Source organism: Schistocerca gregaria, chromosome 11 (genome assembly GCF_023897955.1).
Source record: "Schistocerca gregaria isolate iqSchGreg1 chromosome 11, iqSchGreg1.2, whole genome shotgun sequence".
Taxonomy (NCBI): Eukaryota; Metazoa; Arthropoda; class Insecta; order Orthoptera; family Acrididae; genus Schistocerca; species Schistocerca gregaria.
The window spans coordinates 57,310,420-57,327,437 of record NC_064930.1 but is presented as its reverse complement, the minus strand read 5'-3'; the positions used below and the strand labels follow the sequence as shown (position 1 = coordinate 57,327,437).

The following is a 17,018-nucleotide window of genomic DNA, read 5'->3' as shown; positions in this document are numbered from 1 at the left end:
CCCTCTGGCTCCTACCCTTGTAACCACCCCCGGTGTAAAACCTGTCCTATGCACCCTCCCACCACCACCTCCTCCTCCAGTCCTGTAACCCAGAAGGTGTACATGATCAAAGCCAGAGCCACGTGTGAAAGCACCCATGTGATTTACCAACTGACCTGCCTACACTGTGACACATTCTATGTGGGAATGACCAACAACAAACTGTCCATTCGCATGAATGGACACAGGCAGACGGTGTTTGTTGGTAATGAGGATCACCCTGTGGCTAAACATGCCTCGATGCATGGCCAGCACATCTTGGCACAGTGTTACACCATCCGGGTTCTCTGGATACTTCCCACTAACACCAACCTAACCGAACTCCGGAGATGGGAACTTGCCCTTCAATATATCCTCTCTTTCTGTTACCCACCAGGCCTTACATCCGCTAATTTCAAGCTGCCGTACCTGCTCGTACCTCACCTGTCTTTCGACAACATCTTTGCCTCTATACTTCCACCTCCACTGACATCTCTGCCCAAACTCTTTGCCTTTACATACATCTGCTTGTGTCTGTATATGTGCGGATGCTTGTGTCTGTGTATGTGCGGATGGCTGGATGTGTGTGTGTGTGTGTGTGTGTGTGTGTGTGTGTGTGTGTGTGTGTGTGTGTGTGTGTGCGCGCGCGCGCGCGCGAGTATATACCTATCCTTTTTTCCCCCTAAGGTAAGTCTTTCCGCTCCCGGGATTGGAATGACTCCTTACCCTCTCCCTAAAAACCCACATCCTTTCATCTTTCCTTTTCCTTCCCTCTTTCCTGACGAAGCAACCGCCGGTTGCGAAAGCTCGAAATTTTGTGTGTGTGTTTTTTTATTGTGCCTATCTACCGGCGCTTTCCCGCTTGGTAAGTCATGGAATCTTTATATATGAAGGAATTATCCAAATGGCAGACAGTACATATGATGTAATGTACCATCAAACAAATCATACAGTTTCAGAAAAAAAGGACGACTTATTCACGAGGGCTTCACACATTTGGGTGGGTCAGTAATGCATTGATCCACCTCTTGTCCCTATGCAAGCCCAGTTATTTGGCTTGGCACTGATCGACAGAACCATTGGATGTCCTCCTGAAGGATACTGTGCCGAATTCCATCCGACTGGTTCATTAGATCGTCAAAATCCCAAGCTTGTCGGTGGGCCCTGCCCGTAATGCTCCTAACGTTCTGAACTGGAGAGAATTTGGCAACCCTTTTGGTCACAGTAGTGTTTGGCAAGCACAAATACAAGCACTAGAAACCATCCCTGCTTGCGGTCAGGGATAAATTTGCTCAAACGTAAGTCTGTGATGACTTGCCCTGAGGGACAACAAAATGGGGCGTAGAATACAGTTGACGTACCACTGCACACGGCAAGTGTTTTTGCTACTCGTTTTCGTGCTTGACAAACCCTACCTCAACCAATGAGGTTGCCGATCTCTCCCCACCTGAGAACGTTTGGAGCACTACGGGCACGGCCCTCCAAGCAGCTGGAGACTTAAACGATGTAATGTACCAATTACCCAATTTGGCACGGTATACCACAGGAGGACATCCGACAGGTCTATTAATCAATGTCAAGCCAAATAATTGTTTGCATAAGGGCCAGAGATGGACCAGCACATTACTAACTTGGTCAATTTGTGAAGTCCTTTTGTTTCGAATAAATCGTCAAATTTTTCTGAAATTGTAATCATTATATGCATTCGTACATCACATCTACTGATTTCTGTCCTATTCAGATAATTCATTCATGGTACATCTTTTTGTCTTAGAGGGTATAATAAGCTACCATTTATAAATGATCTGCTTCATTCACCATTATAAAAGTAAATATACAATGTAAATGTTGTTATAATACAAGGCAGTTAAGGAAATTGGCTATGTCATTTAGTAGCTTAAATAGATCAGTACTATTTCCAGTTCTACATAGGGAGATAGTATGTCCCTGAGTTCTCCATCATTCATATGAGGGGTCTTCAATATGTTAGTCACACATGTCATACCACTACTGTAAGAAGAGAGTAAATGTTCCAGATTTCCTGCAGAGACAGCTCTGCTATGGTACAAATAACAGATGCATCACAGTCTGAGAGCACAATCTGGAAATGTAAACTTCGGTCAAAGAAAACTACTGGCCATTAAAATTGCTACACCATGAAGATGACATGCTACAGACATGAAATTTAACCAACAGTAAGAAGGTGCTGTGATATGGAAATGTTTAGATTGTCAGAGCATTCACACAAGGTTGGCACCGGTGGCAACACCTACAGTGTGCTGACATGAAGAAAGTTTCAAACCGATTTCTCATACACAAACAGCAGTTGACCAGCGTTGCCTGGTGAAACGTTGTGATGCCTCATGTAAGGAGGAGAAATGTGTACCATCACGTTTCCGACTTTGATAAAGATCGGATTGTATCCTATCGCGATTGTGGTTTATCGTATCACGACATTGCTGCACGCGTCGGTCGAGATCCAATGACTGTTAGCAGAATATGGAATCGGTGGGTTCAGAAGGGTAATACGAACCGCCATGCTGGATCCCAATTGCCTCATATCACTAGCAGTCGTTGCATCCGTGTTTGGCGACATCACAGTGCACGCACATTGGGAGCATGTATTCGTCATCACCATACTGACGTATCACCTGGCGTGATGGTATGGGGTGCCATTGGTTACACGTCTCGGTCACCTCTTATTCGCATTCAGATGTGTTACGACCCATGGCTCTACCCTTCGTCCGATGCTGCGAAACCCTACATTTCAGCAGGATAATGCACGACTGCACATTGCAGCTCCTTTGCGGGTCTTTCTGGATACAGAAAATGTTTGACTGCTGCCCTGGCCAGCACATTCTCCAGATCTCTCGCCAACTGAAAACCTCTGGTCAAGGATGGCCAAGCAACTGGCTTGTCACAATACGCCAGTCACTACTCTTGATGAACTGTGGTATCGTGTTGAAGCTGCATGGGCAGCTGTAGCTGTACACGCCATCCGAGCTCTGTTTGACTCAATGCCCAGGCGTATCGAGGTCATTATTACAGCCAGAAGTGGTTGTTCTGGGTACTGATTTCTCAGGATCTATGCACCCAAATTGCATGAAAATGTAATCACATGTCAGTTCTAGTATAATATATTTGTCCAATGAATACCGGTTTAACATCTGCATTTCTTCTTGGTGTAGTAATTTTAATGTCCCATAGTGTATGTAGGGCAGTACGATTCTTGTGGGCAAATTGTGAAAACTATACACAGGTTCCCCCTCGAAATTCTGGCAGTATATGGAGAAAATACAATGTGTCCAGCTCTAGAGAAACAGTGCCAACAATTTGACTGACTGTGCACAAACACGGGTGACACCGATCGAGAAGGAATGCCGTCAACACCGACTGCAGACGCCAGTGTCCGTCCGAGTGAGGAAGTGAATCGCAGCAATCTCTGGTTTACTGACAGTGAGGGCATTCACGTGGAAGTTTTCAAACGGCTGCACGGCACAGGAGCAGCTTTCTATCATCGAGGACTTGAACAACTGGTACAACATTCCAAATGTTGTTTACAGAGACTAGAAAAATGGTATCATTTATTTGTGTCACTGAAGTGTAGTGCAGCTCTGCTGCGAACGGTACTCGTGGAGCACGACAGCCATCTAGTGGTAGCACGAGTGAAACTACAAAAATTGGCACACACATTATCCGTGCGCCCGAATAGAGAGCAGTTCTAAGCTGTCCTCAATCTGCGCACGCGCAAAACGGGGTACCGCAGTGCTTTCCGATTGTTATTTGCAACAACTTGGTTTTATACTAACTGCTTGTGAAAGCATTTTTTCTTTCATATTACAGAAATGAAATGGAGCAAAGAGGCATTAAGTGTCTAAATTCAGGCATACAGCGAGGAAAGGTGTATGTATGGACACACTGTATTGTAATACGATATGTTGGCTATCAGCGCCCCCCCCCCCCCCTCCCCCAAGAAAAGGTAGTGTGCATACAACATTACACGGTGATTTTCGATTTGTATCGTAATGCCTTAGCTTACGAAACTTCATGTTTGATTCGATTGCATCTCTTGCTTTTTCTCACCATGCCAGAAAAGAGAAACGGACAGTGATGGCGAGAAAGCCCGTGCAGTTTTGCCTAGTGTGACAGTCGGGGACTGCAAAACTCTGAGTAGCACATTGCACATTGCATTCAACTTTCTCAAAATTAGAAAAATAACACAAGTGCACCTTTAAAAAGTATTGGTCCTTGAAAGTGTTGCAAACTGCAGTGAACTCATTCACAACTTTTGAAATAATGGGCTGTGCTATTCTGTGGCTCAAAGTCAGACTCGTGAAAGATTCCCCAGTTGCAGGAAACGTAATGTTACAACCAGCTTGCAACTTAACAGGGCATGTACTGGTATTTTATCAGTGATCAAGGCTGGTATGATCACAAAACATATAAACATATGATTAAATCTTACTTTCGAGAAGGTGACACAGTCACCCTCATCACCGTATCACCTTGCTTATTCCATTTTCTAAGACAGACAGCGGCTTCTCAAAACGGGCCATGTCCATCCTCATGAAGTTCTGAAATTCTTGCAGGTCTTCGAGCCTCACTTTTTCATACAGAATATCATCCTCTGTCTTCGTTTCTTCCTTTCAGCCAGAGTCGAACTCAACAATGTCTGGCTTTTTGTTTTCGTCATCGTCGTCATTTTGCCCTAATCTGAAAATTTATTGTCACTGCCAGGGCAATAGCTCCAAAAATAAGTGGGTCCTCCATGAGCAAAATGTAACGTTTGGTGTACATCTACCTGTGTAACCAAGTGTCATGATACAAAACTACACTACCGGCCATTAAAATTGCTACACCAAGAAGAAATGCAGATGATAAACGGGTATTCACTGGACAAATATAATGTACTAGAACTGACATGTGATTACATTTTCACGCAATTTGGGTGCATAGATCCTGAGAAACCAGTACCCAGAACAACCACCTCTGACCGTAATAAACGCCTTCATACGTCTGGGGATTGTGTCAAACAGATTTCGAATGGCGTGTACAGGTTAAGCTGCCCGTGCAGCTTCAACACGATACCACAGTTCATAGAGAGTAGTGACTGGCGTATTGTGACGAGCCATTTGTTCGGCCACCATTGACCAGACGCTTCCAATCGGTGAGAGATCTGGAGAACGTGCTGGCGAGGGCAGCAGTCGAAAATTTTTTGTATCCAGAAAGGCCTGTACAGGACCTGCAACATGCGGTCGTGCATTATCCTGCTGGAATGTAGGGTTTCACAGGCATCGAATGAAGGGTAGAGCCACGGGTCGTAACACATCTGAAATGTAATGTCCACTATTCAAAGTGCCGTCAATGCGAACAATAGGTGACCAAGGCGTGTAACCAACGTCACCCCATACCATCACGCCGGGTAATACACCAGTACGGCGATGACGAATACACACTTCCAATGTGCGTTCACCACGACATTACCAAACACGGATGTGACCATCGTGACGCTGTAAACAGAACCTGGATTCATCCGAAAAAATGACGTTTTGCCATTCGTGCACCCAGGTTCGCCGTCGAGTACACCATCGCACACTCTCCTGTCTGTGATGCAGTGTCGAGGGTAATCGCAGCCACGGTCTCCGAGCTGATAGTCCGTGCTGCTGCAAACATTGTCAAACTGTTGGTGCAGATAGTTGTTGCGTTGCAAACGTACCCACCTGTTGACTCAGGGATCGAGATGTGGCTGCACAACCTGTTACAGCCATGCGGATAAGATGCACGTCATCTTGATTGCTAGTGACACAAGGCCATTGTGATCCAGCACGGCGATCCGTATTACCCTCCTGAACCCACCTATTCCATATTCTGCTAACAGTCATTGGATCTCGACCAACGCGAGCAGCAATGTCGCGATACGATAAACGGCAATCACTATAGGCTACAATCCAACCTTTATGAAAACCGGAAACATGATGGTACGCATTTCTCCTCCTTACACGAGGCATCACAACAACATTTCACCAGGCAATGCCGGTCAACTGCTGTTTGTGTATGAGAAATCAGTTGGAAACTTTCTTCATGTCAGCACATTGTAGGTGTCGGCACCGGCACCAACCTTGTGTGAATGCTCTGAAAAGCTAATCATTTTCATATCACAGTATCTTCGTTCTGTCGGTTAAATTTCGTGTCTGTAGCATGTCATCTTCGTGCTGTAGCAATTTTAATGGCCAATTGTGTAACTGTCGAGTATGTAATTCAGACCAGTAGTAACTTACATAAGAGAGTAACAATTAATTAATAAATAATGATAAAAAACAATTGCTTATTAAATAAGAACCATGAGCTCACATAAATAATTTGAACGAATGAGGTTCCAATATATTACACGGTCCCCCTTGTGTTTCGCGCAGTAGAACGAACAACTTTACAAGAGAGCAGATAATTCTATTTGCGTTTCAGAAGTTATTACCATCTACTGCGCTTGGACGCCAGGTATAGCCCGCACTTATGGTGTAACAGGTGTACGCGAACCAGCACGTAGTTAGAGAGACGGAAGCTTGGGGCGCTGGTGCATAGGTGTACGGTTTACCCGCATCGTGTAATAGGTGCGTTAAGTCCACTGTACTTGTTGGACCACTATCTAACCTAGGCACTTCCAACGCTGCCCCTTTGAGCAAGTACATTTGTCATCATGCTCACAGTCAGGTGTGTGTGTGTGTGTGTGTGTGTGTGTGTGTGAGAGAGAGAGAGAGAGAGAGAGAGAGAGAGAGAGAGAGAGAGAGAGAGAGAGAGACATGCGCAAGCCACTCAGTCTCCCTAGCCTGTGTGGAATCGGCCTTTGCTGTAGGCTGGCTAGCACTATGGCCCGGCTGCAACACTTTGCACATGTCAGCAGTTTTCCCACTCCTGTACGCCTGTGCCTACACCCCACTGGCTGCTGCCAGATGGGCACATACACTGGAAAGACCTAACCTTACCAGTCTGTCGTCGAACGGTGCACTGATGACCTACGTTTCTGCCAGCTCGGCACAGATTGTAGCAGCACTGTTCCCTTCAAATGCACAGAATGACTCACTACCAGATACTCGACTATGGGGGGCAGGACTATTTTGTTTCAGTTCCTCTAGTGTTATGCTACAGAAATGTGATGTGGAAATTTTGAGACATACTAGAACTGCAGACCTGTAGTGGCACACTAACAAAAATCAATTATGTAACTATTTTTTCAAGGTGACAATTAAAACTTTATGACATCCCTGTATAAATATTATGGAATATTTTTTAATTATTTTGGAACAACAAATTTTTCTCCACTAATATACAAAAGTGGGTCTTTCGACAACCAGGTTAACTGAAGAGGAGCTACATCAGGGAAATACCTAGTAGTAATTCATACAACAACACTCATTAATTTGCATTTGTGTTGGGGATGAAAGCTTGTGAAAAAATTAAAACTTCTTTGCACGTCACATATGCTCCTGATCACATGCGATTTGTGAATAAATTTCAGCTATCGACAGAAGTGTACAGTTATAGCAAAACCACAGTTTCTCTCCAGTAGTGTGTGTGTGTGTAAATAGAAGAAAGAAGCAGCACTTAAACTTTTAATAAAGGACAACCTCAACTGGAAGAAAACGACCTCTTTACAAGAAGCTACTGCCTTTCCAGTTCCAACATTCAGCTGCAGCTTACTTGGGGATTGCCTTCAGACCAACAAGAACATGCCTGGACCTCAGTCAAATTTATGCGTTTACTATAACTGATGTAGCTGAGAGACCCACATCACAAAAAATTAAAAAAAAAAAATCGTAACATCGTGTCATGGGTCCCCTTATAATTGTAGAACTCAGACATAATTATATTTTGTGGGCTTAGTTGACTAAATTTTTCAGTGGGCATCTGATATAAATTAAGGCAGCATTCACTTCTCCAACCCTGCACTAACTCGCATTGGATTCCCTTTGGCATCCAGTCACAAGCAAGCCACTTCAGTTGGCAAAACTACCCAGGCTTTTAAATGGACGATAAAAAGAATTCTGGCAGTCTCAAATATGTTCAATTCTGCTGAAAGCCAATTTCTCGCCTATTTAATTTCATCTAAACCACAATCCACATTATGTTCCCCCCATATCGAGGTTACTCTAAGAAGGTGCCTGTCAGTAATCATCTCTAGTGGATAAAACAGAACTTACAGCTACTAACAGCAGTGGACAAATTTCTTTTTAAAATTGATTAGAAGCAGGCCTCAAATCTCCACAACATTAGAGGGCAGACTCAATGATTTGGCTTTCCTTTTTGCAGAAAATGATATTTAAGACAACTAAGTAATAAACCTACTGTAAGTAGCTTAATCTTGTGTGATGTGTATGCAAAAGACAACTAGAAGGTAAAATTATTTCAATTCTAACTTGTAGGCTGGTCGACTGGGCACGTAATGCATTGGAATTAAGTATAGCCAGAAGTGAAATACCACGCGATAGACATAGCAAGGTGCACAAAACGTACACTAACACAGATGATGAGGGTATTCCTGGCCAAAAGTAGTCTATTAGTGTCAGATATGTAAAGAAATTTCTGGGAATGTATGTTTCGAACACAACATTGTATGGTAGAGAAATTTGAACTGTGGAAAATTCGGAAAAGAAGTGAATCGAATCATTTGAGATGTGATGCTACAGAAGGATGTTACAGATTAGGCAGATTTATAAGGAATGAGAAGGTTCTCCACAAACTCAACAAAGAAAGGAATGTACAAAGGGGTACCCACAGAAATTTGGAATTATTTTTTAAAAGTTATATATTTTCAAATCCAGGGTGACAGCTATTGAACTATATGGGGAAAAAACGTATATTAGTTATAAACTACGGTGAACACACACTTTATTCAACACGTAAACATCACTACAGATACTTGGATTTGGATTATAACATGTTCAATTTGCTTGCCACCATTGGCAACGATGTGGGGGAGACGAATAGCGAAATTCTGCATGACACACTGAAGTACCAGAACATCAATGCTGTCGATGGCCTGTATGACTGTCACCTCGTCTTTAATATAGCCCAACAGAAAGGAGTTGCCCGTATCCAGATACGGAGAATATGGCAGCCAATCGAGGCCCGTGCCAGTGGCCTCTGGGTACCCTAGAGCGAGAATGCAGTCCCCAAAGTGCTCCTCTCTGGGACATCGGCACTCTCCCGCATCAGTGGGGTCGAGCTCCGTCTTGCGTGAAACACATCTTGTCAAAACTGGGGTCACTTTGGATACTGGGGATAAAATCATCTCCCGAGTCCTTCACGTACCGTACGGTAGCCACCGTGCCGTCGAGCAATATCGCACCAATAATTCTGTGACTGGATATTGAACACCACAGTGACCCGTTGTTCCTGAAGAGACTTCTCGATCATGAAATGTGATTCTCAGTCCACCAAATGTGCCAATTTTGCTTATTGACAAACCCGTCAGAATGAAAGTGGGCTTCATCGCTAAACCAAACTGTACACAAATATATTAATTCCCATCATACCCTGCGGCCAACCATGCAGTTTGAACATCCTAAACCAGATCGTTCAGAAGTGATGACAACTTTATTTCATTTGTTCCACCAGTGCTTCCACTGTTCTTTGACTTCTCCAATGCTGTCAAATCAGTGTCCTTTCATGTCTCTTTTCATGCATGAAAATAAGAAAATGTCTCACGGAGCCTGGTCAGGTGAGTAATGTGTGTGGTGCAGCAGGTGCCCTTTTTAGCCAAAACCCGTATAACAGAGTGTGTGTGCAAGTGCATTGTTGTGTTGTAAAAACCAGTCTCTTGCCTGCCACAAGTCTTCCGTTAAAATTTGCTGAACCTAGCTCCACGATAACCAGCTAATCTCTGAAAGTTGATCAATTGTCTGTCGACAGTCTGTGAACACGAGCTCTCAAATTTTTTCGATACTTTCATCAATTCGGGCAGTTGGTGGACGTCCAGAACGGGTTTGTCGTCAATCAACATATCGCCATTCTTAAATCGAGCAAACTATTTGTACACTCGAGTTTTTCCGATAGTGTCATTCTGGTATGCTGTAATCTTAAAACAGTTCAGCAGCATTTTTACTGACTAGAAAACAAAATTTCACAGTTTCGCGCTGTTCACTTAAACTTGTCATAGTAACAAATGAAACAAGAACAAACAGTGCTACCAAAAACAATAACTGTATGTGAACAGAACAGGCCAGGTCGACAACACAGGCAGCACCGAGCTGGCAATGAGTTCCACTATACACCTCTAGCAGCAGATGTGCAAACTGCACAAGATCCGCCCATAGAAATGTAATTTCTGTTTAGCCGTATGGCAAACACTGACAAAAAGGTAGGACAGGATGGCAGGTGGTGTTTTAAGACATCACAGAATAACTTGCTTAACGTATGCAGCAGCAATTGTCACCTAGGCAAGATGGACAAATTTTAAAAGATCATACACTGGGAACAGGAAACCATCAAATTCATTCCTCTGACACCGTGGTTTTTGCAAAAACCTAACCATTACTCTGTTAGAATGTACAGTGAGGCCATCAAAATTCAAAAGCACAGAAATCACTGTAAAAGATATGACGAAGGATCAAAATTAGGCAAGTTATCCGCTTTGTGCTAAGTAAAACAAATCGCAGCAACTCTTCCCCACTACAAGGTCCGTAGCATATGTCGACATGACTCCACGATTTTAGGCAGTGGTCTGATGACTTCACTTTGGCTTGCTGAGCTTATTTGAGACTGTAATTCATTTCTGAGCCATCACAGCCTCTGATGATGCCTCCAGTATTAGATGAAATTTTAGGCACAGAATTCTGCATTGGACCACAGCCTAATGCCCATAAAACCAATACTAGAAATAAGGTCAAGAAAGCTGAAGAAGTACGCCAGGAAACCTGCTGTGCTCTGACGAGAACTAAACTGATCAAGTCGAATATTACCAGCAGGGAGAGGGTAGCCATTCGAGACCAGAGACAGAGACTTCAGATTGTTGTCTTACCAGCTGACAAAGGCAATGCTACAGTTCATCTTTCCCATAAGGGCTACATTGAGAAGATGCAGAGCCTGCTAAATGACCAATCTTAGGGGAAAACCAACACTGACCCCACAAAGAAGGTGGAGAACGAGACTATAGCTCTTCTCAAGGACGCAGAATTAGCAGAGGATGTCACCAATAAATTGACACCTCAAGGACCCGTACCACCAAGACTTTATGGACTGCCTGAAGTCCACAAAGAAGGGGTGCCGTTCCGCCCAATTATCAGCAACATTAGGGCACCTACATACTTGCTGACCAAATACCTGACAGAATTACTAAGCCCTTATGAGGGTAAATACCCTCATCACATTCGTAATTCTGTGGATTTCGCAAAACATATCGACAACTTCAAGCTGAATGACTCAGATATCCTGGGGAGTTTTGATGACATTTCATTATTCACCAGGGTGCCTCTTCAAGAGTCAGTCAAGCATATTGCACAGAAATTTGACGAGAAGATGACCGACCTTCCAAAGCACATTCTGACCTCCACGTATTTTCTCTTTAAAGGAGAATACTGTGAACAAACAGAGGGAGTCACAATGGGGAGCCCACTCTCGCCTGTGGTCACAAATTTTTATATGGAGTACTTCAAGGAGGAAGCTTTGGCGTCATCCAAATGGAAGCCCACTTGTTTTCTAGGTTGTGTGGATGACACGTTTGTGATCTGGCCCCATGGAAGGGACAAGATCCTAGACTTCCTTACACTCCTGAACTCCATACAACCGAACATCAAAATATCAAATTCACTATGGAGACCGAAGCAGAAGGAAGATTATATAAATGTCATGGTCAAAAGAAGAGCATATGGCACCCTGGGCCACGGGGTATACAGGAAGAAAACACACACCGACCTGTACTTTCAAGCGGATAGCTGCCACCACCCTGTGCACAGGAATGGGGTGCTAAAAACACTGGTCTCGGTTTGCAGTAGGCTGGCATATACCAGATTCTGTGTCAATGTGGGAAGACTTATATTGGACAAGTCGACAGTCGCAAAGCACTGTCTGTCCGAAAATCACGAAATGGACTATCAACATACCAGGGTACTGGCACAGACATCTAAGTACTGGGACAGCGTCGTTAGAAAGGCTATCAATATTCGTACCAGGGATGGACTCATTAACCGAGATTGCGGCTACAACCTCAGCAGGGCATGGGAACCAGAAAAAACTCTCAGCAAAGGAAACGGACAGGCGACTAGGGCAGACACTGTAATTACACCAATGCCACCACAGAAGCCGATGCCAGTGTCTCACCGATCGCTGATGCGCGGGTGCAGACTGCAGAGAGAACGCCTCGTGAGGGGAGGGGATTTAAGACAGCTGCCCGACCTCAAGAGCTCAGTTCGTCAGCGCACCTGACGATGGCGACACATCTGATCGCCAAAATATTGTGCCCGTTGGACACTATGGACCGGCAGTACACCTGTGGACTGTTCGAGCAAGGTCAAGAAATACTTCTATCGTGATGGCTTAATATGTTTGAGGCAGTACACGAGGACAGTACACCCACAGAAGTGGTGTGTGAATGAGTGGATGCTACTCCATAACAAGGCACGATTGCATACGGCCCACATTATTCAGGAACTTCTTTACTAAAAACAAAATGGCATTTGTTCCCCCCACTTGTCGTGCTCCTCAGACCTGGCCCTGTGTGACGTCTTCCTCTTTCCCAAGATCCTCAGTTCAAAAAACAATGAGAAAATTTTGACAGAACTTTCCCAGAACACAAGAAATTTCTGATCTTCTATAAAATTGCTAAGTGGGTCTAAGGCTTCCATCCAGTCACTTGTTGACCAGTCTGGTGTGGCAGCAGAAGATAGCAAAAGGAAAGCCAAAGTTTTAAATTTCACATTTAAGAAACATTTCGTGCAGGAGAATCGTACAAACATACTGTCATTTGAGCATCGCAAAGACTCTCATATAGAGGATACAGGAATTGACATCACATCTGTGACATAGAGAAGCAACTGAAAGAATTGAAAACGATCAAGTCATCAGGCCCAGATGGAATCTCAATTTGGTTTTACAAAGAGTACTCTACGGCTCTAGCCACTGACTTGCAGTTATCACAAATTCTCACAGGATGCAAAGTCCTAAGTGACTGAAAAAAAGTGTGGGTGGCTCCTGTATACAAGAAGGGTAAAAGAACAGACTTGCAAAATTACAAACCAATAGTCTTAACATCAATTTTCTGCAGAGTTCTCGAACATATTCTCAGTTCAAATGTAATAAATTTCTTTGAGAAGTAAAAGCTTCCATCCACAAATCAGTACGGTCTGAGAAAGCCCTTCTCAACCGTGGATGGAGGCCAGCAGGCAGAGTCCATATTCACAGATTTCCGAAAAGTATTTTTCATGGCGCCCCACAACAGACTGTTAACAAAGGTACCAACAAACCGAATAGATTGACAGATATGTGAGTAGCTCAAACACTTGTTAAGTAATAGAACACAATACGTTGTCCTCGACAGCGAGTGTTCCTCAGTGAGGTGTACCTCAAGGAAGTGTGATAGGAGCACTATTATATCTATATACACAAATGATTTGGTGGTGACAAGCGACCTGTTACTGGCTGTTGATGATGCAGTGGTGTACGGGAAGATGTCGTAATTGAATGACTGCGGGAGGATACAAGTTAACTTAGTCAAAATTTCTAGTTGGTGTGATGAATGGCAGTTGGCTCTAAATGTAGAAAAATGTACATTAATGCAGATGTGTAGAGAGAGGGAACCAATGTGTAGATACAGCATTAATAGTGTGCTGCTCGATACAGGTAAGTCGATTAAATATCTAGGCGTAACATTGCGAAGCGATATGAAATGGAATGAGCACATAAGGACTGTAGTAGAGAAGGCGAATAGCTGATTTTGGTTCATTGGGATAATTTTAAGGAAGTGTGGTTCATATGTAAAGGAGATTGCATTTAGGATACTAGTGCAACCCATTCTTGAGTAATGGTGAAGTGTTTGGGATTTTTCACCAGGTCAGATTGGAGGAAGACATCAATGAAATTCAGAGGTGAGCTGCTAGATCGGCTACCGTTGGGTCTGAACAACATCCAATTACTATAGAGATGCTTCGGGAACTCAAATGGAAAGGCCATTGTCTTTTCGAGTAACACTATCGAGGAAATTTAAAGAACCGGCATTTGCAGCTGACTACAGAATGAGTCTACTGCTGCCAACTTACATTTCGCGTAAAGGTGGTGATGGTAATAATATCAGAGAAATTAGGGCTCATATAGAGGCGTATAGATAAATGTTTTTCCCAGCTCTATTTGCAATTGGAATAGGATTAGATTAGACTAGATTAGATTAGATTAATACTTGTTCCATAGATCATGAATACGACACTTCGTAATGAAGTGGAACGTGTCAGGTTAATAAAAGATGTCCGTACAAGATATTACATTACACAAAATACTGCATGACACTAATGCTTAAGTTAGTTTTTTTCCCTCCCTTAATTTATATCTAAAAATTCAGCCAATGAGTAGAAGGAGTTGTCATCTAGAAATTCTTTTAATTTATTTTTAAATGTTGGTTGACTATCTGTCAGGCTTTTGATGCTGGTTGGTAGGTGACCAAAGACTTTTGTGGCAGCATAATTTACCACCTTCTGTGCCACAGTCAGATTTAACCCTGCATAGTGAAGGTCATCCTTTCTCCTGGTGTTATAGCTATGCACTCTGCTGCTACTTTTGGACTGGGTTGGATTATTAACAACAAATTTCATAAGTGAATATATATATACTGTGAGGATCCCTATATCCTTAAATAGATGTCTGCAGGATGACCGTGGGTGGGCTCCAGCAATTATTCTGATTACACGTTTTTGAGCAATGAATACTTTTCTACTCAACGATGAATTACCCCAGAATATGATACCATACGAAAGCAGTGAATGAAAGTAGGCATAGTAAGCTAATTTACTAAGATTCTTATCACCAAAATTTGCAATAACCCTAATAGCATACATAGCTGAACTAAGACGTTTCAGCAGACCATCAATGTGTTGCTTCCAGTTTAACCTCTCATCAATGGACACACCTAAAAATTTTGAAAATTCTACCTTAGCTACAGACTTCTGTTCAAAGTCTACATTTATTACTGGAGTTGTGCCATTTACTGTACGGAACTGTATATACTGTGTTATATCAAAATATAAAAAAGAGTCCGTTTGCTGAGAACCACTTAAGAATTTTGTGAAAAACATCATTTACAATTACATCACTTAGTTCTTGGTTTTTGGATGTTATTACTATACTTGTATCATCAGCAAAAAGAACTAACTTTGCATCTTCATCAATGTGGAATGATAAGTCATTAATGTATATCAAGAACAGTAAAGGACCTAAGACCGAACCCTGTGGGACCCCGTGCTTGATAGCCCCCCAGTTTGAGGAATCAGCTGTTGTATTAACATTACATGAACCACTTATTTCAACTTTCTGCAGTCTTCCAGTTAAGTATGAATTAAACCATTTGTGTACTGCCCCCCTCAACCCATAATGATTTAGCTTATCTAAAAGAATTCCATGATTTACACAGTCAAAGGCCTTTGAGAGATCACAAAAAATACCAATGGGTGATGTCCGGTTATTCAGAGCATTTAATATTTGATCAGTGAAAGCGTATATAGCATTTTCTGTTGAAAAGCCTTTCTGAAAACCAAACTGTTTTCTTGGAATTATGTTTCACTGTTTTCTTGGGAAAACAATTTTCAAATACCCTTAAAAATGTATTGTGAAATAAGTTATATTTCAAGTTTGCATCGGGTTCCATATACACTTCATCCCAGTCTAGCTCCTTTAGTCTTTCCCTGAAGTTTGCAGTATTTATATTGTTAATTGAACACACTGCTTTGAAATTCTGATTTGATATACTGCATGGAGCTATGCCATGTACTGTAACTAGCTGTGCACCATGATCTGAAAGACCATTCTCAACAGGATAAGCATTTATGTCCTTAAATTTATCTTGGTCTATAAAAAAGTTATCTATCAATGTCCTGTTGTTCTTTGTTATCCGAGTAGGAAAATCAATGACGGAGCTCAAATTGAAAGATATGAGTAATACTACAAGGTCATTCTTCCTATCACACTCTTTCAGGGAATCAACATTGAAATGCCCACAAATGAAAATTTGCTTCCCTCTGTCTGACAGATAGCACAACAAAGCATCCAAGTTTTCTAGAAATAGCTGGAAATTCCCTGAGGGGGACCTATACACTGTTACAATTATGAAAGTGCCATCAGTTAGTTTTAGTTCAGTGGCACATGCTCCCATATGTTGCTCTACACAAAATTTTTTAGTTTCTAAATGTTTTGCGCTGTGGAAGCTTTTGACATATAGGAAAGGAAATGACTACTAGTAGTACAGGATACCTTCTGCACATGCACCATACGTCGGCTTGTGGAATAGATAGTAGAAGTTGATGTAAAAAACCAAGTTGGATGAGCAAGATTTGCTATAATGGATGACATTGGCAGTGGAATTGTTCAAAAAATGGTTCAAATGGCTCTGAGCACTACGGGACTCAACTGCTGTGATCATCAGTCCCCTAGAGCTTAGAACTACTTAAACCTAACTAACCCAAGGACATCACACACATCCATGCCCACGGCAGGATTCGAACCTGCGACCGTAGCAGTCACACGGTTCCAGACTGCGCACCTAGAACCGCGAGACCACCGCAGCCGGCGCAGTGGAATTGTGTAAGATACTAAGCATGTTAATTGAGTGACTTCCAGGAGGGATTTCGAAAGTGACAGAAACATCTGGATCAGGGTTTCTCTCCTGAAGGGATTACTTTGGAGGTTGTAATGGGTCACCCTCCTCTAATATTACCTTTTTTATATATATATAGAAATAACAGATACCATGTATATTATCGATTCTTGCATAGCTTAAAATTATCTCTGCTGTTTCACTAAAAGAATTA

The 17,018-nt window shown here is 42.6% G+C and overlaps 1 protein-coding gene across 34 annotated transcripts in view; it reads right to left on the bottom strand.

Annotated features, from left to right (window-relative positions):
* LOC126295288 (uncharacterized) overlaps positions 1-17,018 on the bottom strand; it is a 562,445-nt gene that overhangs the window by 366,379 nt on the left and 179,048 nt on the right. The window lies entirely within an intron of this gene.